A 26,352-nucleotide genomic window follows, 5' to 3' on the forward strand; every position below is an offset into this window, starting at 1 on the left:
AGAGAATTGATTATTCAAAACTTAACCAACCTTAAAGACCATCATGTAAGGTATTTATTACTCTGGAGTATTCAAATGACATTTTGGTCTCATTTACCAGGGATTTTCTGCAGAACTTCATTTCTTAGAATTCTAAGCAATATTTCTTTTAAAAATAATCATGATTTATCATGGTTTTGAAGCTACTTCTGATAGCTCTAAGAGACTTTAGAAAATATTTCCCTCTCTCCTACATCTTTGAAAGTGAAATAAAGGGGCGCCTGGGTGGCTCAGTCAGTTGAGTGTCCAACTCTTGGTTTCAGCTCAGGATTGAGAGATTGAGCCCCACATGGGGTTCTGTGCTCAGCAGGGAGTCTGCTTGAAGGTTCTCTCCCCCTGCTCCTCCACCCACTTGCATGGACTCTCTCTCTCTCAAATAATAAATCTTAAAAAAAAAGAAAAAAGAAAAGAAAGTGAAATAGAAAGATCAACCAATAAAATTATGCTAAAAAGTTTGAGACCAAGCAAAGGAAAAGTCCCTATCCTAATAAGTGTCACTATGAGATGCCCAGAGTTGCCTAACCTGTGTCCTTCACTGGGAATGCTGGTGGGTGGATGTGTGTTTGTTCATTGGTTTGGGGCCTGGACATTTAGGGCTGAGTCCATTTAGAGATATCAGACTTTTTGCCTAAAAGCCAAGGGGGAATGGAACATAGTGGATTTAAGGACTAAAGCAGGTGGTAGGGTTTCTCTCTCTGTGTTCCCCTTTCTCTTTCCCTTGATTTCTTTTATATAGGCTTTTGTTGTCTACCTTTCGTCCCTTCCACATTTCCTTTCTTCTCATACACAAACCACCAAGATTTAGAACTAAAATTAGAGTTGCAAAAGTTGCTAGTTATAATTATTTTAAAAAATACTTTATTTTTTCTGATACAGTTTTTCATTTGTTCCTCTAATATAATGTTCTGTTGCTCAGGTTGCTTTTAAAAAGAGTATTCCAACCTTCTTTGCTTGCTATTTTTAAATGGTCTGAATGAGTCAATAGTCCAAAAATGTGCATTTCTTTGACCCAGAAACTTTGCTTCCAGGAATTTTTATGAAGGGAATAATTAAACAGGTATGTGAGGACATTTGTATAAGGCTGTTTATTCTAGAACTGTTCATCATATTGAAAAATTGGTACCAATAATAATGTTTTTAAATAAACTTTGGTACATTCATACAATTAAATGTTACGCAGCCTTTAAAATTAATTATGTAGATAAATATATATTCCCATAAAATATATTTATGCTACATAGTTAAGTGATAAAAGTAGTTTACCAAACGATGTGTATCATGATGTCTGTTTTACATGAATATGCAAGATACTGTATTAAGGAAAAATAGCTGGAAGAAAATATGATAGAAATTCAATAAATTATATAGTAGCTATTTCTGGTGATGTGATTATGGATTTTTCTTTTTTGTTCACATGCAATTTCTAATTTTCCTATAATTAGAAAACTTACTACTATAATAAAAATAGTTTACTATAGCCAATAAAGTGTAGTCTTATTCTATGTGATAGTCTACTAATTTGTATAGAAAATGGCATCCGTTTTTGTTCTAATTAATTGTACAATCTTGTTCTCTCACTCTCTTTCCAACTTCTTTCCTTCTCTGCCCCTTCTCAATTAAAGAACTTCTCAAATCTGGGAAAATCACTGGTGAGCAACTTGTAGAAGCCTCGAGAGGCTAACTGTGCCTTGAAGTTAAAAACAGATAAAATGAAAAATTCACTGCTCAAGGGAACTGTTCTCTGATGGAAATGTTCTTTAGACGACTAGGATTTTCTTTCAATCTGTTTGATTTTAATGGGTTTTCAGCTTCAAGATGTCTGAGGGGGGTAGATTTCCAAGGGATTTAGTTCAACATAACCTCCTTACCCGGACATGTAGTGACACATAGTCACTCTGCAAAAGTGCCCATTTTAGGGGGGGTATGTACACGAGCAAAGTAAACTGGCACTCGAGACAGTTTTCCAAGGCCTTCGAACTGCTTTTCCCTGACCTATTTGTTTTTTTCCAGACAAACGCCACCTTGCCCTGAATTGTCCTGTAATTCTGCATTTTGCATATTTCCAAAGCTGGAGGCCCAGGATCCCTCCCTCCTGCGCTTCGTCAATGGCAAAGCCAGGTCCCTGGCTTGCACGGGGGTAACAATAAGCTCCATAGCTGGAGAGAAGCCATCACTCCAGGAGACACACGGACTCCTAATATCTTCTAACATCGGGACCCCAGATGTGAGGTTAAAGGACCTGAGTGAGGGATTAGGGCCTGGCAATTGCACGTGCTATATTTAGCTCCTGTGTTTGGTTCCAGGTCATGTGGGGAAGCACTCATCCTCTCTGCTCATTGGTTTCCAATCGACAAAATGAACAGTGTGATATTGTAGGCAGGGGAGCTGCTTGGTTAAAGGCAAAAGAAAGAATGCCACAAACACAGTATTCTCAGCAGAACGAACAATGATAGGGGAGCCCAGAAATCTTTTCTAGATTTTATCTCTGACTTTGTGTCCCCGAGCACTTAGGCTATTTCTGTGACCTCAGCTTTCTCATGCATAGACAGGTAATAATGCTCTGTTCTCTCTACTTTCATTATATGGGCACCGTGAGGATAAAACAGCAAGTTAATGAGATTTAAAATAGGAAGAAAATGTTTTTTTTGAAGCCTTTAGAGCAGTCTGAGATTTTTCAGGTCATGATTAAATAGAAGGTACTGTTTCGAGAAAAATCTGTACAGTTCATATCGTGTGCATATTGTTTGCTTGACTGCTGTATTTATTTGACAATTTATTTTTCCTTTCTACACAAATATGGAGGAAAAACGGAGGCAAAGTAACATAATAAGAACAAGCAAGCCTGAAAATGGAAGTTGCCCATCACATTAAGCCTCGGACCCATAATCTGATGGAAAGTAACATTTAAACTCCCCTCTGATAGATTCGGAAGCATGCATTTAATGGGGTGACTGAAATGTCCACCCCGGCAAGTGCATTTCTCACGTGGAGAAATAGTGCTGTTTTATCATAGGAAAACGCTGAGAACACATACAATACTGAGGACATTTCCTGGAAAACCATTGGCCTTTGCCTGGGACAATTGCATCACACGGAGATGTTTGTGGTTCAGATTTATAAGCAGTGGGGGATCTGAAGCCAACATACGACTTTGGCTCAGAACAAGCAGGAGCCAGATCTAAAATGTGCGGCGTTTTCCTATTTTACCTTAGGAAAATGTTTTTCCAAGTTTTGCAGGATTCCTCTTTTACCTCCCTAATAAGTCAGCGAGTCTAAACAATAAACTACCTTCTACTGAGGAAAACAAATTTATACAGCTGACTCAGATCTTAATGAGAATCCCCTGTGTGCCTTTTCTTTCTCTTGTTCTAAACACACCTCAAAAAGGTGTGTGGGGGGGACAACAACAAAATTTAATATATTGTCCTGTGAATGTTATGTCAAAAATATTTTGCTTAGAGTGTGAACTCTGAAAGAAGTGTTCTTTTTTTCAATGCTATAAAACTCTACATTCATTCTGGAAGGGCAAACAAAACTAATGGCAGTGATCACCTGCTTTGGAGTAACGGGAAATGGGCGGGAGACGCCGCCTTTTCCTAGTGTTTGATGTTCGCACCTGTACTGATTATCCACACCCAAATTAAAATAGTAATAAAGACACGCTTACCTATGGGGAAAGAAATTGGCAGTGGGGAATGAGGAGTTGGAAATTTTTTTTTAATGGAACCATTGCGATGTATTTGCATTTTTACACTACGGATGAATCAATGTGCATTCATAATTTAAAAGCACGAACAACAGGAAAAAACAGAAACAAAAATCTCTGTATTCCCTACACTCTGAGTAAGAAAGGATGAGCCTCCTGCTATTTTCTTACACTTGGATATCTTTTCCATGTGCCAAAGAACTACTCCGCGGTCATAGGATGAAGGGAGAGGGCAAAGTCCATTTTAAAGCCCAAGCCAAATGTGATTACGTAGCTTTCTCTGTACAGACATAATGGGGTTACACATTCCCCGTGAAAACGCTACAGACAGATTACACCAGTCAACAGATCACCACGCACAGAAACTGTAAAGCCATTTTAACACTTACTTCAGATATTATTACATGTGACAAAGTATTTGAAAGATCAACCAAATAAACTGTTCCTAGGAAATGTTTCCAATAGAATACTTCTGGAATAATGTTGCTTTTCTTAGGTCACTGGGAATTGAATTAAGACACTGAAACATTGACTCAAGATGAAAACCTACATTTTTAGCTGAATACTTTTATAGAAGCCTCTGGATACTATAATATTTCCCATTCCTTTTTTTGGCATATAGAAAAACTGAAATAGATTGTCTGCTTTACATGGCAGAGAATCTCTATGTGGGTATTATAAATGTGACAAGATTTCAAATTTAACAGGACATATCTATATAACCATTTATCCATGCGTTCCTCCATCAGTCATTTATCTTACTATGTGTGAGGCTTGGCCTGAGATGCCCTGGAGATAAAGAAATGAAAAAGACTCCGTTGGAGGAGGGGAGGCCGATGTGAAAATCAGAGATCCCAGGCTGGTGTGATAAGGAAGGTGTACTCGAAGCACAGGTGCATTCTGGAGTCAGACAGGGAGGAAACTAACACCTGTCCCCGGGGGGTGGTCGCAAAGCGCAGAGAGAGCAGAGTGTATAAAGCGCTTAGCCCAAACCTGACACATAATGAAGGATGACTAAGTATCTGCTATCAGGAAGAAGGTAGCAGAGGTATGGAGTATTTGAGGGATAGCTCCGAAGAATATGGAACTCAGCCTGAAAGGGGGAGAGAGGGAGAAGGAGAGATTAAGAGACAGAGAGAAGGAGGAAACACTGACCGTGTACTTTAGGATCTAGTTGATAGTTTTTGGAATTGCATTACATTCAGCAACAAGTTGACGATTTTATATCAAAGGGAGGCTGGATTTTTGTCATGAACTTGAGTTAAAGCAGCGACAAAAGGGACCAAGGTCTCCCATCCTTGTCACTATGGACATTTTAGCCTGGATTACTCTTTGCTGTGGGGAGTTGTGCTGTGTATTGTAAGATGTTTAGCGACATCCCTTGTCTCTGACTCCAAGATGCCAGAAGCAGCTCCCTGGTTTCAACAACCAAACATGGTGTCTGCCCTTTGTCAAAAGTCTCCTGGGGGTCAAAATCCCCCCAGTTAAGAACCGCTGCCTCAGACCGAGATAATTTCATTAAGTATTTATAAAGTTGCGTAAGCTACTAAGCTGCAAATGGAAAAATTAAGGTTGATAGAGAACCAACTTAAATATTTTCCTTTTATTTTGATTGCTGCTAAATGTATTGTGACGAAACTATCAAATTAACATGTCTAGAGACTGGGTTTGTTCTCATTTCCATTTGCCAGTCATAACAGGGTCTGAGACATAATCCAGGAAAACGGCTCAAATCTGACACGGGCATCACTTACCCAGGGAAGTGAGAGGCTATACTAGCTTCTAAATATCTTTATTAACTTAAGCCTTCTTTGCAGCAAGGGTAAAATAGGGTGTTTCATCATCAAGGCCACCATGGCTCCCAGACTGAAAGCCGGGGACTCTGGTCTCCTGATGCCTCTCCCTGGCCTGCTGGCACAAGGTCCTGGAGTGGTGACCCGTCTTTGATCATCTTCCCCCACACTGGACAGAAAACCGTAAAAAATGAAGGTGACCCAGAGGCTGCTGGGAGATTTTTTTGTTGACTTGCTGGCATAATACCATCCTCTCTGCTTTTACCTGCTCGAGCAAACCTGAGTCGTAAACCATGATGAACTGGAACTTACTATGTAAAAAATGGAACAATCTTTATTTTATCTTTTTTGGAAGAAAAGAGGAAATTGGAAGAAGCATGTTTATACTTGAAATTCATTATTTTTAAAAAATGAAACCTTTAGGATAAGAGCTGGGTATGGAACAATGAGTCAAGGACATCCTGAATCACATTTCATTGATCAGATTGATTCTGCTGCCATGATATAAATAATCAAAAGTGGTTTTTTCCCTTTAGAGGGTTTATACCATTTTTACTTCCAAAATGATATTGACAGTTTTCCTAAACAACCAAATATACATATACACACATGAATATGTAGGGATGGCCCTCTCTTTTTAACAAGATCAAATTAGAATATATTCTACACATTTTCCTATAGATTGCATTTTTTTACTTAACACTATATTGGGAGACTATTTTGTATCAGTCCGTAAGACCGTAATTCGTTTTTAAAACACTTGTATAGTGTTCCATTGAATGAACGTACCATGATCTACTTAATTAGCACCTATTGATAAACATGTAGGCTGTTTCTAGTGTTTTGTTGCTAAAAATACTGTAATGAATATCCATATTTGTGTAGTCTTTGCAACTCTTAACATAAATTCTTAGAAACTAACCTGCTGGGTCAAAGATGTTAGCATTTAAACTTTCTTTTTTAAGACTTTTATTATTTATTTGAGAGAGGGCACAAGTGGGGAGGAGCAGAGGGACAAGCAGACTCCCCACTGACCATGGAGCCTGACACAGTGCTCGATCCCAGGACGCTGAGATCATGACCTGAGCCAAAGTCAGACACTTAACTGACTGAGCCACCCTTTTGCTTTCAACACTAACAGATTATTTCCCATAGAGGCTGTATCAATTCACCTTCTCACACTGTGAGAATGATTGTTTCCCCAGATCTCTGCTAGAAAAAATATTGTTTTTAAATTTTGCATTCCTTTATCTGCAAGTGAAGATGAGCGTGTTCCTACATTTAAACAAGCATGTATATCTGCGAACAACTTTTTCATGTCTTGGCAAACCTGTTTCTTCCTCCTCCCTCTCCCTCCTTTTTTCCTTCTTCCATTATTTTCCTGTCTTGGTCTCATTCTCTTTCCTTTCTAAGGACTCCTGGAAATTAGCCTTTTATTCTACCGTATCTGCTGCAAATTTTTTTTTTCTGAGTTTGTTTTTGCTTTTCAACTTTCTCTATGGTAACTTCTCACATAGAAATAGTTAATATATGTAGTCAAATGTACTCATTCTCTCTATGGCTTTTGTATTTTTAAAATTTTATTTATTTATTTATTTATTTAATTTATTTATTTTTAGAGAGTGCGAGTGAGCAGGGGGAGGGGCAAAGGGAGAGGGAGAGGATCTCAAGCAGACTCCATGCTGAGCTTGAAGGCCAATGCGGGGCTTGATCTCATAACCCTGTGATCACGACCTGAGCCAAAATCAAGAGTCAGAAGTTCAACTGACCGAGCCACCCAGGCACCCCTCTATGGCTTTTGTCTTATGCTCAGAAAGTCTGCCCTTACTTAGAGGATATAAAGAAAAAAATTGCTTTATGTTTTCTTCTAGTACTATTATGGTTTTACTTTTCATCTTTAAATTTTGGGGCTATCTGGATTTTATTTTTTAATACAGATTAAGGTGGGGATCCAAGCTTTATTTTTTTTCCATATGGCTAGCCAAATGTCCCAAAAATGTTTATTTCCCCTTCAGATGGAATTATCACCTTTGTCTTAAAATAAATATTCATATTTAGAACTACTTTAGAAGTCTTAATTCTTTTCCATTTATCTTCATCCCTTCACGTACCAGTAACAAACTGCTCATAATGTTTTAATATATGCTTTTTGTTTACTATTTTATTTTGTGTATTTATCAATATCTCCTTCTAACTACACATGTGGTTTATTTCTAATCCTTCAGGTGTAGTAACAAAGGTACGGGGTTTTGAGACACAGCCATTTTTTTTTTAAGATTTTATTTATTGATTGACAGAGAGAGAGAGCACAAGCAGGGGGAGCAGCAGAGGGAGAGGGAGAAGCAGGCTCCCTACCATGCAGGGAACCCAATGCGAGGCTCAATCCCAGGACCCTGGGATCATGACCTGAGCCCAAAGCAGATGCTTAACTGACTGCACCACCCAGCGACCCCAGGATACAACCATTTTTGTAGTGAGAACCTCTTTTGACATTCATACTAGTTTGAGAATTCCCAAACCATGCTCAGCTAGTTTTTATCATCTTTCAAACTCTGAACATCACCTTAACTCTTAACACCCAGTTTGTCTTTCTCATCTCATGTGTCACCTCAAGAGCTTGAGATCAAGTCAGCTTACCAATTACAGTGGGGATGAGGCAAGCTGGAACAGCAGAGTTGAGGTAGTGTCTGCAAGGAGGTGAAAGCCACGTGGAGAGTCACCCCGAGAGCTGCAGCTTCCAAGCGCGGATAGCAGGCTCCATGCCAGAGGCCTAATACCCCAAGCTTATCATTTATGGGGACCTCAGGAATGAAATTGTCAGGTAATACAAAGGACTGTTGGACTGTATCAGAATTAAAAATCTAGACCTGACAAACAGGATCCTGTACCCAATTCAAAGTCAACAGAGCAAGGAGTACTGGGCCCTCAGGCAAGTTCCAGACTTGAGTTCATTAAAAAAAATCCAAGGCACTCTTAAGAAAAGGTTGGTTACCTTTAAGGAAGGTACCTATTTATTGCTATAAAACCACAAATGTATGTCATAAATCTTCTTCCAGTCTTCCCTTAAAAAGACTCACCCGGGAATGCTTCCCACCGGCCATACGAGTTTGGAGCGGGCTTTGTAGACCAGGAGACTATGTGGCACCCGGAGGAAATCTGCGTGGATGATCCTGGAGGTGTTGGAGCAAGTCCCCCCCCACCCCCGCAACCATCTTCTCATTGAGAGGAGAGAGCTCCTGATGTGCTCCGGGGCTCACAGGTTGCTCATGGTGGGGAGGGGTACGATCGGCTAGGGTCCATATTTGAGTGTGCTGACATCACATGGATTACAGATCTGCCACTTACTGGCTGTGTTACCATAGGAAGGTACTTGGTTTCCTAAGCTTCAGTTTTCTCATTTGTAAAGTGGGTTTTACAAAATCCCTAGGTTCACCTCCTCGGGTTGTTGTGAAGATTAAATGACCAAGGACAGATCATGTACTTAAAGCAAGGACTGGCATACAGTAAGTCCTCAATGAATGTTAGGGTCGTTCATTGTTATTATCATTATTTCTGCAACCATTTTGTTTAAAGAGCAGGATTCCATAGGGTGCAAACAGAAAATAACTGGGAGGTGGGTGGAGGTATGGGGTCACTGGGTGATAGGCATTAAGGAGGGCACTTGAGGTAATGAGCACTGGGTGTCACTTGCAACTGATGAATCACTAAATTTACCTCTGAAACTAATAATACACTCTATGTTAATTAAATTGAATTTAAATAAAAATTTTAAAAAAAGAAGGTAACTTTCTTTCTTTCCCCTACTGCCCACTCAAACCCACTCTGGAGGGCTAAGATTTCCCTGTCCCTTGGATGAAATCTAAAGTAGGCCCTAAGATACCTCCAGTCACTCTTGGGGACTATAAAGTTCTCTGTCACATATAGTCACAGGACAGTATTTCAGTAATTGCAATGTCCAGTTCTGTGTAAAAATCTAAACTTGAAATTCTTTTCCCCTTTCCCTGATGTCAGTCCTAATTCATTCTGTGAGTCCACAAAGGGAAAAGGGGTGGGTGAGCTTTGGTTGGTTTTCTCTCTCTTTCCAACCTATGCTTGCTTACCTCTGTACCCCAACTCCCCACCTCCCTACCCCACCCTCACCACCAGACTAGCTGAGCCCTCTGGGATCTTCCTTGGCTAACACTGGTGTTAGAGTTCTCTGGAGAACATTGACAGATGTTCAATATGACTCTTTCATGGAACGTCACTGCAGTTTCTTGGAGACCCCACTTGGGAACATGCTAGCAGCGCCCCTGACATGAGCCTGGGCAAGGTTTGTTTTGGGGCTGGTCACTTGTAGACACTGCTGACCTCCCACTTTCTGCTTATAGTCCGGTGTCCCTGGTGCAGGCCCTTCTAAAATGACTCCCAGGCCTGCCTATCCTATCTGGCCATCCTGTCCATGGAATCACATACCTCTGACCTGCCATCCTTGGCAGGTCAACCTGCTCCTAGTGAAGGTAATTCTCTTTGCTCTACCCACGTGTTGAAAGTCCCAGCCCTTTAGATTTTTCAGATATGATGCCATGCCCCTTTGACCCCAAACACCAGGGGACACAGGGCAAGCTCTCCTTAATGCCCCTCACTAGGTTTGGGGTCAGGAAAATACTCCTATTGTCTTCCCATTTACAATGTCCTTTCCCAAAGATGCTATCCCCCTCCTTGCCTCTTTAACCGAAGGGTCCAACTGGTTCTTAGCTGCCTTCTTTACATGTCCTGCAGAAGCTGGTTAGCATCTCACCCTTGAATGTGGGCCTTCTTGTTAATGTTTTGTTCTCAGCTGAAATGCAGACTAGAATGAGTCCCTTTTAAGCAACCTGTTATATGATTAGTGTCCTCTTCATAGGTTTGTTATGGGGTTTAAGTGGGAAAAAATGCATGTAAAATGCTTAGCATGGTGTCGGGCACATCATAAATGCTCAATAAATATTAGGTATTTATTTAACAAACATTTATATGGCATTAACTGGATAATCAAGTGCTTTATAAGTAATAACTCTTTTAACCCTCATAAGAACCCTATCACCCTCATTTTATAAACAAGAAAACTGAGGCACAGAGAGGTTATATATCTTGTCCAATATGAAACAGCGGGTAAATAATGAAGCTGGGATTCAAATCCAGACAGTCTGGCTCCAGAGTTCATACTTTTAACCACTGTGCTATTTCCCCATTCCTAATAATAGCTGTTGTTATCCTCTTCATAATGATTATTTGATATGTATGGGACCAGGCTTATGTAAGCCTCCGGGCCAAATCAGTTTCATGCGCAAGCTGTTTGAATGTACAGTTTGACTTCATCTAATTTAACTACTCTCCCTCCCTAGATCAGAGCCAATGGCTGGTTTGGTTTTTCCCAGTGAAGTATTGACAGAGAATGAATACACATGGGTCTGGTTAATAGATAGCTGTGTTCAGTATTACAGCACATTCCAGAAATTGATTTCAGCTTTATGGATCCTGAACACTAGTGTGGCTATCCCTGAACAACAGTGAGGATGGGGATTTCTCCTTCACCTTACCCTTATACTAAAAAGAGGGTTGGCCTGGATCAGGGTTTATAGACACTTCTGTTGGGCCTGAGAGACAGGAACTTGGAAAGAGCAAGTTTTTTACAAAGAAGAGACCTGTTGATCCTTTCAATGAGTGAATTATAGCAGAAATAGGAGCTCAATCCTCCTCAGGGTGTACCACAGGAGTAAAGAACTAGGGACACCTGCCATCAGAAGATTAGATGTATTCCTTTGTCCTGAGCAACATCCCACTCAGTGTGGCTGACTCCTTTCCTCTTGACTTCCTGTGCATTTTTATTTATTTTATTTATTTATGTGACAGAGAGAGAGACACAGTGAGAGAGGGAACACAAGCAGGGGGAGTGGGAGAGGAAGAAGCCGGCTCCCAGCAGAGGAGCCTGATGTGGGGCTCGATCCCAGGGATCCAGGATCACGCCCTGAGCCGAAGGCAGACGCTTAACGACTGAGCCACCCCTTCCTGTGCATTTTCATAATCAACTGATGTAACTAATTCAACTTGAGCATACTTCTATGGCTTGCAACTAAAAGAACTTAATACAATATTATCCTCAAGTAATGATAACCTAAACTTTCTCACCCCTAACAGTTATACATGCCCCTTAGTTCTGTTTCTTTTCTTATGGCATGAGTGGGAAATTCCAGAATATTATTAAATAATAGTGGTGATAGCAAGAATTTTTTTCTTGTTCCTGATAATGATAGTAATGTCTCTCAAGCATTTTTGGTATGCTCTATCCCTCTGAGAATGTGATAAAAGCTAAGTCTAGAAAAATGCATATACCCACAAAATTTGTTTCTAGTTATAGGAGTTTCAGGGACTATGGATCACCTAGAAAGATTTTGTAAATTCCATCAGGTGTGAGGTTGGCTGCTGATTTAAGATAATTCTTTTTACCATATTAATAAAGATTCCTTATGGTGCTAATTTAGAAATTAGAATTTTAAAATGTATGAATCTCATAAAATACCTTTTTAATAATCAATGTATTCTTATCTTCTTTCTCTTTAGCCTTACTGATGCTGAATTATATTAATGCACTTACCAATATCAAACCATCCCTGCATTTCTAGAATAAATTTTACTTGGATTTGATAAATGATTGTTTTAATAGTCTGTCAGGCTTAAGATGCTAGTGTTATATTTGGATTTACTAAATGAATCAAAATACATGTCAGACATATTTTTGAATAAAAAGAATTATAAGAAAAGTTATTTGTTGGTTAAACCTCACCTGGCAAAAAATATTGCCATCGAAGCATCTTTTTTCTAGGCATCCTGGTAAAGATTAAAGAATCAGAAGCTGAAAAGGAGCATCTGATCGAACTTACTCATTTTACAGATTAGGAAGGAGCTGCTCAGAGAGTTTAAGTGACTCAGGTAAGATCACTCTGCTTAAGAGTGACAGGCGGTGGTGGTACAAGCAAGTTGTTGAGGCTGAAAGAGAAAATCAGGGGAAAGACTTGGCCTCATTTCCCGTGGAACAGCACTTTAATTCTATGGGAGGGTGAAAAGAGACTCAAGATTTGTTTCTGATACAGTGAAAGTTTCACAAAGAAATGATGTAAGCATTTTATGGGGTGCCTGGGTGGCTCAGCTGGTTAAGCAAGGGACTCTTGCTTTCAGCCCAGCTCATGATCTCAGGAGTGTGAGATCGTGCCCCACACGGCCCCTGCACAGGGCCTGGACCCTGCTTAATGTTCTCTCTCTCCCTCTCCCTCTGCCCCTCCCCCGCTCTCTCTGGTGCTCTCTTAAAAAATGATGTAAGCATTTTAAAAAGTTAAAGACATTATTATCATCTTTAAGGGATTAAAAACATTATTTGGCTTGATTTTCCCATATCTTTGAGTTCCAACCATCTCACTTTGTATGCAGAGAGCTGAAATTCTGGAAAAGCAGAGTTTTGCCTCCTTGGACAGTCTTCCCCAGTACACACCAGGGAAGCCTTTCTGCCAAGAATGGACTAACTGCATTACCAACAGGGATGAAAGAAACACAGAACAAAGACAAGAGGCTTGGAGGATCTATATTTTAGAAAGTCGCCAACTTTTAAAACTATCTGGAGCTCTACCAACATGTGCGTAGGACCCCGGCCAGGGAGGGGCTTCATTCGCTTGCTGTTGGTGCAAGTTCATGCTGCTTGTCTCTTAAGGTCTCAAACGGGGTTCTGGGAATCCCGATCAGCTTTGTGCTCAACCTGTCTAGGCACCTGTTCCTTTACTTTCCCCTCGTTAGCACAGAGTCCGCAGGAGCCTTGCAGTGCAGCACAGCGCGAAGCCCGGGGGGCCCAGCCCAGCACCTGACTTTGCGTGGGTAGCTCAGGACCGGCGGGGCTGCAACAATAGGACCGAAACATCCGTCCTGTTTGGATAAGTCAGTGAGAAACTCAGCCAAACTGGTTGTTTGGTGCCACATTGCAAAACAATCGGTGAGATGACTGATTTTTTTTCTCCCAACTGCTGTGTTGACACACGTTCTAATCTGATGGTACATTTTATTGAACCCTTGCTACAAAGAGTACACTTCAAAAAAAAATTTTTTTTAACCATTTAAGGGGCTGTTACATTTACCATTGACATGACTCTCCAAATATTCTGTGCTGCAGATAGAGCAGCTAATATTATCCTAATTTAGTAGAAGATGGAACTGAAGCAGGGGCGGGGGTGGGGGGATCGGATTAATTTGCTCCAGGTCGCACAGCAGGTCCGTGGTGGAGCTAGGGCTCCCGCCGCACGCTTCCCAACACTGCCTGCCGACTCTCTCCCGATGCAGCGTGGGCCCTGTCGCATGAGGATTTCTCTTCCAGAATGTGTACTTTCTTGAAAGAAAGTTGTATATGTTCGGGTTTTCAAGTTTTAAATGCTTCCAAATATTTGTGGAATACAGGAGCAGTCAATTAATACATGTTATGTAAGTTGCAAATACATTTTGACGAGGAAATGTCTTTTTTTTTTTTTTAAGATTTTTCCACCTTTATTTGAGAGACAGAAAGAACACAAGGGGGGGAGGGGCAGACGGAGAAGCAGACTGCCAGCTGAGCAGGGAGCCTGCAGCGGGGCTCAATCCCAGGACCCTGAGATCATGACCTGAGCCAAAGGGAGCCACTTAACCAACTGAGCTACCCAGGAAATTTACTTTCGTGAAGATTTGGAGGCTCCCTTAGGGAATTGAATCTATTTTCAAAGTAATTTAATGGATGTATGGAGTGCCTTTATGGAAATATTAATAAATTAAAATACAGCCTAATCACTTCAGTGATTATTTGATATAGAGCCTGAATTTCTTTGAGTGTTTCCACCACATTTAATCTACACCAATACATTAACTTTTTCTACAACGTTAGGACATTACTTTTTAAATTTGTCATTGTGGAAAGGTTCAAACATACAGAAGTAGAGAGGAGAGTGCACTGAACCCATCACCCTGCTTCAGCGATGATTACCATATGGGTGATCTTCTTTTCTCTCCACCCTCGACTCTCCCTACCCCTTCCTTGCATTATTTTAAAGTCAATCCCAGACATTAAATTATTTCATCTACAACATTTCATTATGTATCGCTAAAAGATAAGGAACCTTTTTCTCAAGTCACAATCTCATTATTACACTTTTAAAAAGTTAACCATAATTTCCTAGTACCATCTAATATGCAGCTAGTATTCAAATTTGTCTGATTGCTCTCAAAATGTCCTCTAAAGTCATTTGTTCAAATCAGGATTCAAACAAGATTCACATGTCAAATGTGGCTGGCACATCTTTAAATCCCTTTTAATCTATAAAATTTCTGTCAAGAGAAATATTTAAATAACTGCTCCAGGAAGAATCATCTGGTTTTTGAGGGAATAGTTTTACTTATATATACCATATTTGATTGATTCTAAGGCATGATTAATTGTAAGATGCATTATTATTTTATGTACCACTTAAAAATTTAAAATGCTGACAATTAAAATTGTAAGATGCCACCAACTGTAAGCTATGTTCCAACTTTAGAGAGATAAAAATGGGAAGACATATGATTTTAAATCAATGAAATATGGCAGTTGGAAGACACATACCTCACACGTCATTTTTTATTCAGAATGAGGTGTGGGAATGGCATACGGGTTGTGCAAAAAATCCTTTACATAGGGATGGTTTACTTCTATCCCAAAGCAGATGCAGGATGAAGAATGATTTCCATCCTTGTTTTCATGGCTGATCACGCGTGGTAAAGTCCTTTCCCTTCTGTGTGCTGTGACTTCAAGTTTGGCATTCAACTTGAATTTCTTAGAAAGTTTATACTGTATTTAATATACATTAATACATAATGTTTTCTACAAATTATGGCCTCTGAGAAGGCAATGAAATGTTTACTGTTTTGATTACACTGACTTTAGGATGTTAGGTGAGCCCAATTTGAAAAACACATATTCATAATGCCACTCGGTCTTCGAGATGCAGAATGCAATTGTAGACATCCTTTGTTCTCAGTTTGTGTCATCGCAGACGAGTGCTTCATGGGCAGTAATATTCTTTACAGCAGCTGGATGACACAGAGAGGAAAATGAGACTTGGTGAAATTCTATTTGGCCTCAAACACGGTAGGTTTGGTTTCCATGTCTTGGAGATGTTGACATAGCAGATGAGTTCCTGATAAGGTGAGTGTCCACGTCAAAGAATCTGGGCTTCGACTTATACTCTTTTTGTTAACAGGAGCCTTTTGATAAGAAAGGGCTGGGGGGGAGGGGGGAGGGTAGGAAGGTGTGTTAACTGTACTACAGGTATTGATGAAAGCAAGCTCTAAACTCTTTTGCCTCAGGTCCCTGGCAATTTGCAATTTTCAAAAAGCAAAAAACTTTGATTTCTCCCTGGAGAGATTCCAACCCATGGCTAAAAGTATTTTGCTTCTGGCTATCTATGCTTATAAGAAGAATCTGGATTGTTTATTTACCAAATCTGAAGTTGTCCAAAGGCAATTCAATCCAAGGGCTCTGAGACCAGGCATATGGACATTTTTTAAAAAGTAGAAATGTACTGCCCAATTCTTTTCTGTGTATGTGCTCTCTGAAGTACAGAAATGGTTTTGTTCTAGCAAAACCCAAAAAACCCACTGTTTAAGGCACAGTATGATCCAGACTCTCTCTTTCTCTCTAACTGCATCTCCTCCTTCTCTAATTCTCTTGCTTGCTTCTGGCCAGCTTCCTTGCCTCTTTTCTCTTTCTAGAATGTGCTGGACATTCCCTTTGCCTGGGGACCTTTTCACTAGCCATCCTCCCCATCTGGAACGCTGTTTCCTGAGACAAAGCCAGAGCTCTGCCACTTCTCAATGAAAACTTTCTCAGCTTCTATATTTAAAATTACAACCTGTGACTCCATCCTCTTATCTGGCGACAAGAGAAGATTCAGTGGCCCTCAGTAAGTCCCGTCATCATATTAAACGTTTTCAAAAGGTTATAAAATAATGCTTACAAACTGCACAGACTGGAAAAGGCTCTTCTGTAGATAATTCTGAATAGTCAGTGTGTTTAGTGTACATGCTTCCTAAGTATGTCTCAGAATAGTGGAATTATTTGAGAAAGAATTTTTTGGTCAAGTTCTTTTTTATATAGACTCTCCTTAAAGTTAAGACAAGCACTTCACTCATGATTGCTGTGCAAAGAATCCTGTCTTCAATCAGCTCATTAAGGTACCTTTGTAAGGATAGTATTTTTTTAAAAGGCACTTTGCCAGCTTGCTCAAACATAACATTGCAAATGGACAGCAAGAAAAACATGGCAAATCACTTCCATATGGCTCAGGGCAATGAGAAATTTTTTTGATTAACAACACATTCAGTACAATAAAATAACTTCCAACTCTGCTAGAGAGACACTAACTTATCTGCGACATCTATTTTCTGTTTGATTTTTCGTTGTTTTGACTCTCTCCAAATGCTCCTAAACTCCCAATTGGTTCATTTTTAAACAACAGCCTTTTCCAAGACAATCACCTGTTCCTATTTGTCAGCCTATCAAGCAAATAGTTGCTCTTAACCTTATTTTAGAACCAGCTGCTTTAAACATATGTTTCAAAAATTCAAGGGATGGTTTTTACAGACTCATCAGTTGATAAAGTCATTAACATGTCATCTGCATACGCAAGTACTAGTTTAAACATCTAAACTACTCTATTTCCTTCCACACCTGTCTAAATAGTAAATTAAGCAAGTTAGTTCACATCATAAATTTGCATCAAAGACTTTTAATTAATACAGAAAGGACAAAACGGGCACCCGAGCCTTAATGTTGTCATTATCTGGATCTCTCCATTCCTCCCAGACAGAAACTAATCACATCATTTTTGCACTCTTGACAAATTGAAAAGGTATGACATAAGCCTTATATAACTTTAAACAACATGTCCTCACCCATCAAGAGCTATTTTTTCTTCTTCAGACGAAAGAGAATAAGAATCCAACTGTCTTTTACTGTGTGTTTTACAGTTTCTCTTGGTATAACTAAACCATCTGCCACCTCTGTCCCTAACGCCTGGAATGAATCAAATCATCTTCCTTGCAAACATTGTTAATCTCACAGTAATCCCTTCTAATCACTTTGTAATCAGCACTCAGAGGGGCTAAAGGTCCTTGATTCTTAATCACAATATTTTAATCATCATTCTTGTGAGATGGCAGTTAGCAATCCCTGAATCTTGGGCTTATTTCTTCTCAATTTCCTAATTATTCCCTAGGACAAAGAACAGGAGCTCTCTAGATGTGAGAAACCAGATCTCTCCGGCTGGAACTGGTTGGGGAGACCATGTCTGTCCGTCCCAAGGTGGTGTTTCTGATGACTGACTGTTATTTTCGATTTGGGATATTGAAGACAGATTCTTATTTTTGTTTTACTTTCTTTTCCTTTGTTCTCTTTTACTTCCTTATTCGTGTCCTTAATCTCTTTTACCTCTATTGCACTTTTTACCTTGGTAAATTTTGGCATGAGAAACAACTTATTTTTCCTCTCTGCACCCATAAAAGTCTTTGGTTTATGGGTTATATAATTTCCTTTTTTATTCTTTTGCAAGCTGAGAAAATTTCCCTCTATTTCTAGTTTGCTGAGAGAGCTTATGTCATGAATGGGTATTGCTCCTGGTCAAATGCTTTTTCTGCGTCCATCAATATGATCATACGATTTTCCTCCTTTAAGCTGTTGGTGTGATGAATTACATTAATTGGTTTTTGTCTTGTTTGGATTCTTAAGGTGAAATATTCTTACCCTTTTATATAACTTTACAACTATTATTTCTTTTTCTTTCTAATTGTTTTCTCTGAAAGGGATGGAAAGAACTCATGAGGTAACTCAGAGGCTTGCTATCTTGTTAAATGGTTGAGTATTCCTTTCTCTTCAGTCTTTATTTTTCTCCATCACCAGTTTAGGATGATGTGTTATTTTCTTATCTCACAATGTCTTTGTTGGCCATGTTTATATAACACTTATCATAAAGTCTCTTTTTATTCTTAAAATTCATTCATTTAATTTATTTTTAAAAGCATTACTGAGGACTACTATGTGCTGGGCAAAAAGCAGAAACTTATTCACCATTTGGTCTGAGGCTCTATGTTGGTTAAATCCCTCTTGCCTAGAATCTAAGTTTATTTATTTTTTTTAAAGATTTTATTTATTTATTTGACAGAGAGAGAGACAGCCAGCGAGAGAGGGAACACAAGCAGGGGGAGTGGGAGAGGAAGAAGCAGGCTCCCAGCGGAGGACGTGGGGCTCGATCCCATAATGCCGGGATCACGCCCTGAGCTGAAGGCAGACGCTTAACCGCTGTGCCACCCAGGTGCCCCTAGAATCCAGGTTTAGATTCTTCACCTTCAGGGGCGCCTGGTTGGCTCAGTCAGTACGGCAAGAGACTCTTCATCTCGGGGTCATGAGTTCAAGCCCCACGTTGATGTAGAGCTTACTTAAAAAAAAAATTCTTCCCCTTTCAGGAAGCAGTTGAGAAATGGGCCTTTTCCCTTGGTGACTTAAACAATAATGATCACTGAAGAGTTTGCGCTCCTTTCATAATCTCCTTTTCCTGAGCCTCACCCTGTAGCATATTTATCAATTTATCAAGCACAGATTTGAGACCAAGTGTGTCGCAATTTTATTTTGAGGGAATTGCATGGAGCGCAAAGAGAGAGAAGACCTAAAGATGAGCTCTCTAAGAGTCTAGCTTAGAAGAGTGGGCTCTGTGCTTTCTGTTTCTCTCCATTCCCTTCAGAGTGATCTCCCTCAGACGCAGAGCTGATTTTTTAAAACAATTCTGTGGTTTTTAGTATGTCCACAGAGTTGTGCAATCATCACCACAATCAATTTTAGAACATTTCTATCATCCCAAAGAGAAGCCATGCCCCTTCAATATCACCCCCAGTCCTCCCATCTCTTCATCAGCACTAGCAACCATGAATCTGCTTTCTGTCTCTGTAGATCTCTCATATAAATGGAATCATACACTGTGGTCTTTTGTGACTGGCTTCTGTCCCTTAGCGTATGGTTCTTGACAGTCATCCATGTTGGAGAATGTAGAGAGACCACATTCTGTTTATCCATTTATCAGTTGATGAACATTTGGATAACATTTGACCATTATGAATATTACTGTATGTACATTCATTTATAAGTTTTTGTGTGGGCACATATTTACACTTCTCTTGGGTATATCCTTAGGAGTGGAATTTCTAGAACATATGGTAACTCTATGTTTAACTTTCTGACGAACTGCCACACTGTGTTTCAAAATGGCTGCATTATCTTCCTTCCTTCCAGCAGTATATGGGAGCTCCAATTTCTGCACATTGTTGCCAACACTTGTTATTATCTGTCTTCTATTCTAGTCAAACTAGTGGGTGTAAAGAGATATCCCTTGTGGTTTTGATTTGCATTTCCCTTATGACCAATGATGCTGACAATTTTTTCATGTACTTGTTGGCCATCTGTATATCTTCTTTGGAGATATATCTATTCAGATCCTTTGCCTATTTGTAATTGGTTTATTTGTTGCTATTGACTAGAATGTTATGTATTCTAGATACAAGTCTCTTATCACATATATGATCTCCATATACTTTCTCCTATTCTGTGGTTTGTCTGTTCCATTTCCTGATGGTGTACTTTCATGAACAAAAGTTTTTAATTCTGAGGAAATCCAATTTACCTATTTTTTCCCTTGATCGCTGTTACTTCTGGTGTCATATCTAAGGAATCATTGCCAAATACAATATAAGATTTACCCTTTGTTTCTTTTTAAGATCTTTGATGTCTTTGATCCATTTTTAGTTAGTTTTTATATATGGTGTAAGGTAGGATCCAACTCCATTCTTTTGCATGTAGATAACCAGTTGTCCCAATACCATTTGTTGAAAAGACTATTCTGTCTATTGAATTGTTCTAACAACCTTCTCAAAAAGCAATTGACCATAAGTGTGAGGACTTTTGTTGGATTCTCAATTCTACTTTACGTGTGTGTGTGTGTGTGTGTGTGTATTCTTATGCCACAACCACACAGTCTTAATTATTTGTAGCTTCGTAGTAAGTTTTAAATCAGAAAATGTGAGCCCTTCAACTTTATTCTTCTTTTTCAAGATTGCTTGGCTAGTTTACGTCCTTTGAGTTTTCATATGAATTTTAGAATCAGTTTGTTAATTTCTACAAAAATGATAGGTGGGATTCTGTAACTATTGCATTAAATTTGTGGGTTAATTTGGTAAATATTGCTGTCTTAGCAATGTTTTCTTCTGATCCATGAACATGGGATGGCTTTCTATTTACTTAGATCATCCTTAACTTCTTTCAACAATTTTTGTAGTTTTCAGAGTATACATTTTACATTTCTTTTGTTAAATTTATTCCTAAGTATTTAATTCCTTTTGATGCTTTCATAAGTGGAATGCTTTTTTGATTTCATACTTGGATTTTTTATTGTATAAAAATATAATTGATTTTGCATATTGATCCTATATCCTACAATCTTGCTGAACTTTTTTATTAGTTTTAATGGGATTTGTGTGTGTGTGTGTGTGTATTCCTTAGTATTCCAATATACAAGATCATGTCACTTGCAAATAGAGATAGTTTTATTTATTTTTCAACTGGCATGCCTTTTATTTCTTTTTTTTCCCTAAGTGCCCTGGCTAGAACGTCTAGTATAATGCTGAATAGAACTGGTGAGAGCAGACAGCCTCACTTTTTTCCTGATCTTAGGGGGAAAGCATCCAGTCTTTTATCATTAAGCATGATGTTAGCCATGGGGTTTTTTTTTTAATTTTTTTAATGATTTTTTTATTATATTATGTTAATCACCATACAGTACATCCCCGGATTCCGATGTAAAGTTCGATGCTTCATTAGTTGCGTATAACACCCAGTGCACCATGCAATACGTGCCCTCCTTACTACCCATCACCAGTCTATCCCATTCCCCCACCCCCTCCCCTCTGAAGTCTTCAGTTTGTTTCTCATAGTCCATAGTCTCTCATGTTTCATTCCCCCTTCTGATTACCCCCCTTTTCTTTATCCCTTTCTTCCCCTACCGATCATCCTAGTTCTTATGTTCCATAGATGAGAGAAATCATATGATAATTGTCTTTCTCTGCTTGACTTATTTCACTTAGCATTATCTCCTCCAGTGCCGTCCATGTTGCAGCAAATGTTGAGAATTCGTTCTTTCTGATAGCTGAGTAATATTCCATTGTATATATGGACCACAGCTTCTTAATCCAGTCATCTGTTGAAGGGCATCTCGGCTCCTTCCATGATTTGGCTATTGTGGACAATGCAGCTATGAACATTGGGGTGCATATGGCCCTTCTCTTTACTACGTCTGTATCTTTGGGGTAAACACCCAGTAGTGCAATGGCTGGGTCATAGGGTAGTTCAATTTTTAACTTTTTAAGGGACCTCCACACTGTTTTCCAGAGTGGCTGTACCAACTTGCATTCCCACCAACAATGTAGGAGGGATCCCCTTTCTCCACATCCTCTCCAACAATTGTTGTTTCTTGCCTTGTCTATCTTTGCCATTCTAACTGGCGTAAGGTGGTATCTCAGTGTGGTTTTGATTTGAATTTCCCTGATGGCTAATGATTTTGAACATTTTTTCATGTGTCTGTTAGCCATTTGTATGTCTTCATTGGAAAAGTGTCTGTTCATATCTTCTGCCCATTTTATGATTTGTTTATTTGTTTCTCGTGTATTGAGTTTGAGAAGTTCTTTGTAGATCTTGGATACCAGTCCTTTATCTGTGGTGTCCTTTGCAAATATATTCTCCCATTCCGTGGGCTGTCTCTTAGTTTTTTTGACTGTTTCCTTGGCTGTGCAGAAGCTCTTTATCCTGATAAAGTCCCATAAGTTCATTTTATCTTTTATTTCTCTTGCCTTTGGAGATGTGTCGTGAAAAAGGTTGCTCTGGCCGATGTCATAGAAGTTGTTGCCTATGTTCTCCTCTAGAATTTTGATGGATTCCTGTCTCACATTGAGGTCTTTCATCCATTTGGAGTTTATTTTTGTGTATGGTGTGAGAGAGTGGTCAAGTTTCATTCTTTTGCATGTAGCTGTCCAATTTTCCCAGCACCATTTATTGAAGAGACTGTCTTTTTTCCACCGGATGTTTTTTCCTGCTTTATCAAAGATTAGTTGCCCAAAGAGCCGAGGGTCCATTTCTGGGTTCTCTATTCTGTTCCATTGGTCGATGTGTCTGTTTTTGTGCCAGTACCATGCTGTCTTTGTGATCACAGCTTTGTAGTACAGCTCGAAATCCGGCATTGTGATGCCCCCAGCTTTGTTTTTCCTTTTCAACAGTTCCTTGGAGATTCGGGGCCTTTTCTGGTTCCATACAAATTTAAGGACTATTTGTTCCAGTTCTTTGAAAAATGTCCTCGGTATTTTGATCGGGATAGCATTGAAAGTGTAGATTGCTCTGGGTAGTATGGACATTTTAACTATGTTAATTCTTCNCGTTACCTTGGAATTAACTTAACCAGAGACGTAAAGGACCTATATGCTAGAAACTATAGATCACTTTTGAAAGATATTGAGGAAGACATAAAAAGATGGAAAAATATTCCATGCTCATGGATTGGAAGAATTAACATAGTTAAAATGTCCATGCTACCCAGAGCAATCTACACTTTCAATGCTATCCCGATCAAAATACCGAGGACATTTTTCAAAGAACTGGAACAAAATAGTCCTTAAATTTGTATGGAACCAGAAAAGGCCCCGAATCTCCAAGGAACTGTTGAAAAGGAAAAACAAAGCCATGGGTTTTTCTAAATGGCTTTTATCAGGTTGAGGAAGTTAGCTGCTCTTCTTAGTTTGTTGATTTTTTTTTATCATGAGGGTTTTTTTTTTCAAATACTCATTTTGCATTTATTAAGATAATTATGTGGCTGTCATTATAGTTTTCTATTCTATTGATAAGGCAACATTGCTTGATTTTTTTTTTTTTTAATGTTCAACCAACCTTGCATTTCTAGGATAAATCCCTTTTGGTCACGGAGGATAATCCTTTTATAGGATGCTAGATTTGATTTCCTCATCCTCTGTTAAAGATTTTTGCATTTATAATCATAAGGGATATTGGTTTATAATTTTCTTTTCTTGTGATGCCTTTGCTTAGTTTGGTATTAGAGTAAGTAATACCCCTAGAATGACCTCATAGAATGAGTTGGGATGTATACTTTTACTCAAATTTTTAGAAGAATTCATGAATAATTGGTATTAACTTTTCAATAAATATTTAGTAGAATTCACCCAGTGAAGTCAGCATTGATTTCTTTTTTTCTTTCTGTTAAAAACTCTTTAATGATTACCAATTACCAGTGAGTTAGACACAACACCCAATACCATGCTCTCCACAATGTCACAGTCTGCATTCCCAGTCTTATATTCTACTATTTCCAGCCAGTATCCCACTGGCCACTATTGAGAGGCAACTTGTCCACAGGCTACCCTACTTCCTGCCTTAACCTATGCTCCTTTTGTATTCCTGTTTCTCACTAGTCAGACTGCCATCCTTTCTTAAGACTTCTCAAGTCTACTTATACCTTGAAACCTCTTGATTTTACTGTCCAATTAATTTAGGCTTTTGTGCAATTTCTAACCAACTTTCTTTAATAGGCATTTAAAAAATCTCTATTGATTTCCAGAGGAAATCTTACTTACTGAAAAGTCTTCACAATAGGCTTCTGTAATTGATTAATTTAAAAAGGCACCTTCACGGAAAAGCCCCATTCCAGTTAAATAGGGACCTGTTAGTTACTTTGGTAATGACACGTAACTATCAAATGCTATATGGAATCCACTATGAACAGTATTTCTCTGTGAGTTCTTTTTCCAATGTCAGAATAATTAAAAAGAATTTTTGCTTGAGGAACTCATTATGAATGACTTCTCTGTGTTTCACCATATTTCTGAGGAAAATTTGTCTTAAAAAATTGATTCAGTCCTGGGGGAGGTTCTGCATGCCTTTTTGCTGACTTTCCAAGTCTCAAAATAATGATCTTCACAGTAGGGAATACCAAAGGAGCGAATAGCAGAGTTACAATGTAATAGTTTTCTAAAAACTATTTCTTCTTCCAATATCTTAAAATCAAGTTGTTCAGTATTTTAAAGCGGAGGTATAATTTAGTAATAAGCTATATTATTTTAGTAAATGTAATATTTTATATATAATATTGCTTTTCAAGTACATATGAAGATTGCATTTTAATAGACATTTGAAATGTTTATGAGTGAAAGAGAACTATATGGAACTTGCTCGAAACCCTTTTTGTTTTGCCATCTTTTTTGGGCTTACTATGTTAGCGAGTTAAAATTTTGACAAAGTGAGTGCTGCACTATCATTGCTAATATACAACTGTTTCCTAAATTTCATTAAGATAAAACTGTTATTTTATTTTATTTTATTTTTTTTTTAAGATTTTATTATTTATTCGACAGAGACAGAGACAGCCAGCGAGAGAGGGAACACAAGCAGGGGGAGTGGGAGAGGAAGAAGCAGGCTCATAGCAGAGGAGCCTGACGTGGGGCTCGATCCCATAACGCCGGGATCACGCCCTGAGCCGAAGGCAGACGCTTAACTGCTGTGCCACCCAGGCGCCCCTAAAACTGTTATTTTAGTGACGAATAAGTTAAGAAGGAAACTCTTTAAGATAAAATTATCAACAAACACATGTCATGGATCTTTACTATTATGTAAATGTTGTGACTACAGCCATAACTTTAGCTGACTTCAAGGATATTGCCAGTTTTATCTCAATGTTAGCCAGGGAGGTATGTTGGTATTGCCTCTACTATTATCACCAATAAAAAAATAATAAGACCTACACTTATTTATTGTCACTTTCTGTGTACTAGGCATGATGCCAGGCACTTATATTATCACCTCACTCACAACAAACCACCAAGAAGTCTCTTTATATTAGCCAGGAGTAGGTTCAATTGTGAGTAACAGAAACCTAAAATAACAATGTCTTTTTTTTTTTTTAATTTAAGTAATCTCTACACCCAACGTGGGGCTCAAACCCACGACCCTGAGATCAAGAGTTTCGTGCTCCACTGACTGAGCCAGCCAGGCACCCCCTTAAATGGCAATGTCTTAAACAAGGGAGAATTTTATTTCTCTCACATAAAAATCCAGAGGTAGGCAGTGAAAGGTTGGTTTCACAGTTCTGCTTTACAAAGTCCTCTGGGACTAGAGCTTTCTCACTTATCATTGGCTAGTAGTTATGATGCCATCAGAGAGAGAAAGGATAAAGGAAAGGGGGGTAAAGGAAATATACCAGCTTCCTTAGGAAGATTTCTACTACATGGTATTTCACTTAGTGCTCATTGGCCAGAACTTAGTTACATAAACACACCCAGAGAGGAGTTATGTGCCTAGCTAAAAATTTGGGGATCTGAAACATGGAGAAAGGAATAGAAGATATTAAGGGATAATAGATCCCTTCTCTGCCACAATATTATTAACTCTATTTTATAAGTAAGGAATGTGAAGCTTAGAACTATTTAATTAACTTACCCAAAGTCATCTGGTTAATAAATGCTTTAGAGGAGATTTAAACCCAGATATGTCTTTCCGAATGGTCTATGATTTGGGGGCAGGAGCAAAAGGTGTGAGGTAGTAATTTCTTTTAGAAGCCTGGTTACATGGCTTTAACGCTGTCTCGGTTAGTTATCGCCATGTAAAAACCATGCCAAATTTAAACAAACACTTATCTAACTTGGGAATCTGTAAGT

This window comes from Ailuropoda melanoleuca, chromosome 9, assembly GCF_002007445.2.
Source record: "Ailuropoda melanoleuca isolate Jingjing chromosome 9, ASM200744v2, whole genome shotgun sequence".
NCBI lineage: Eukaryota > Metazoa > Chordata > Mammalia > Carnivora > Ursidae > Ailuropoda > Ailuropoda melanoleuca.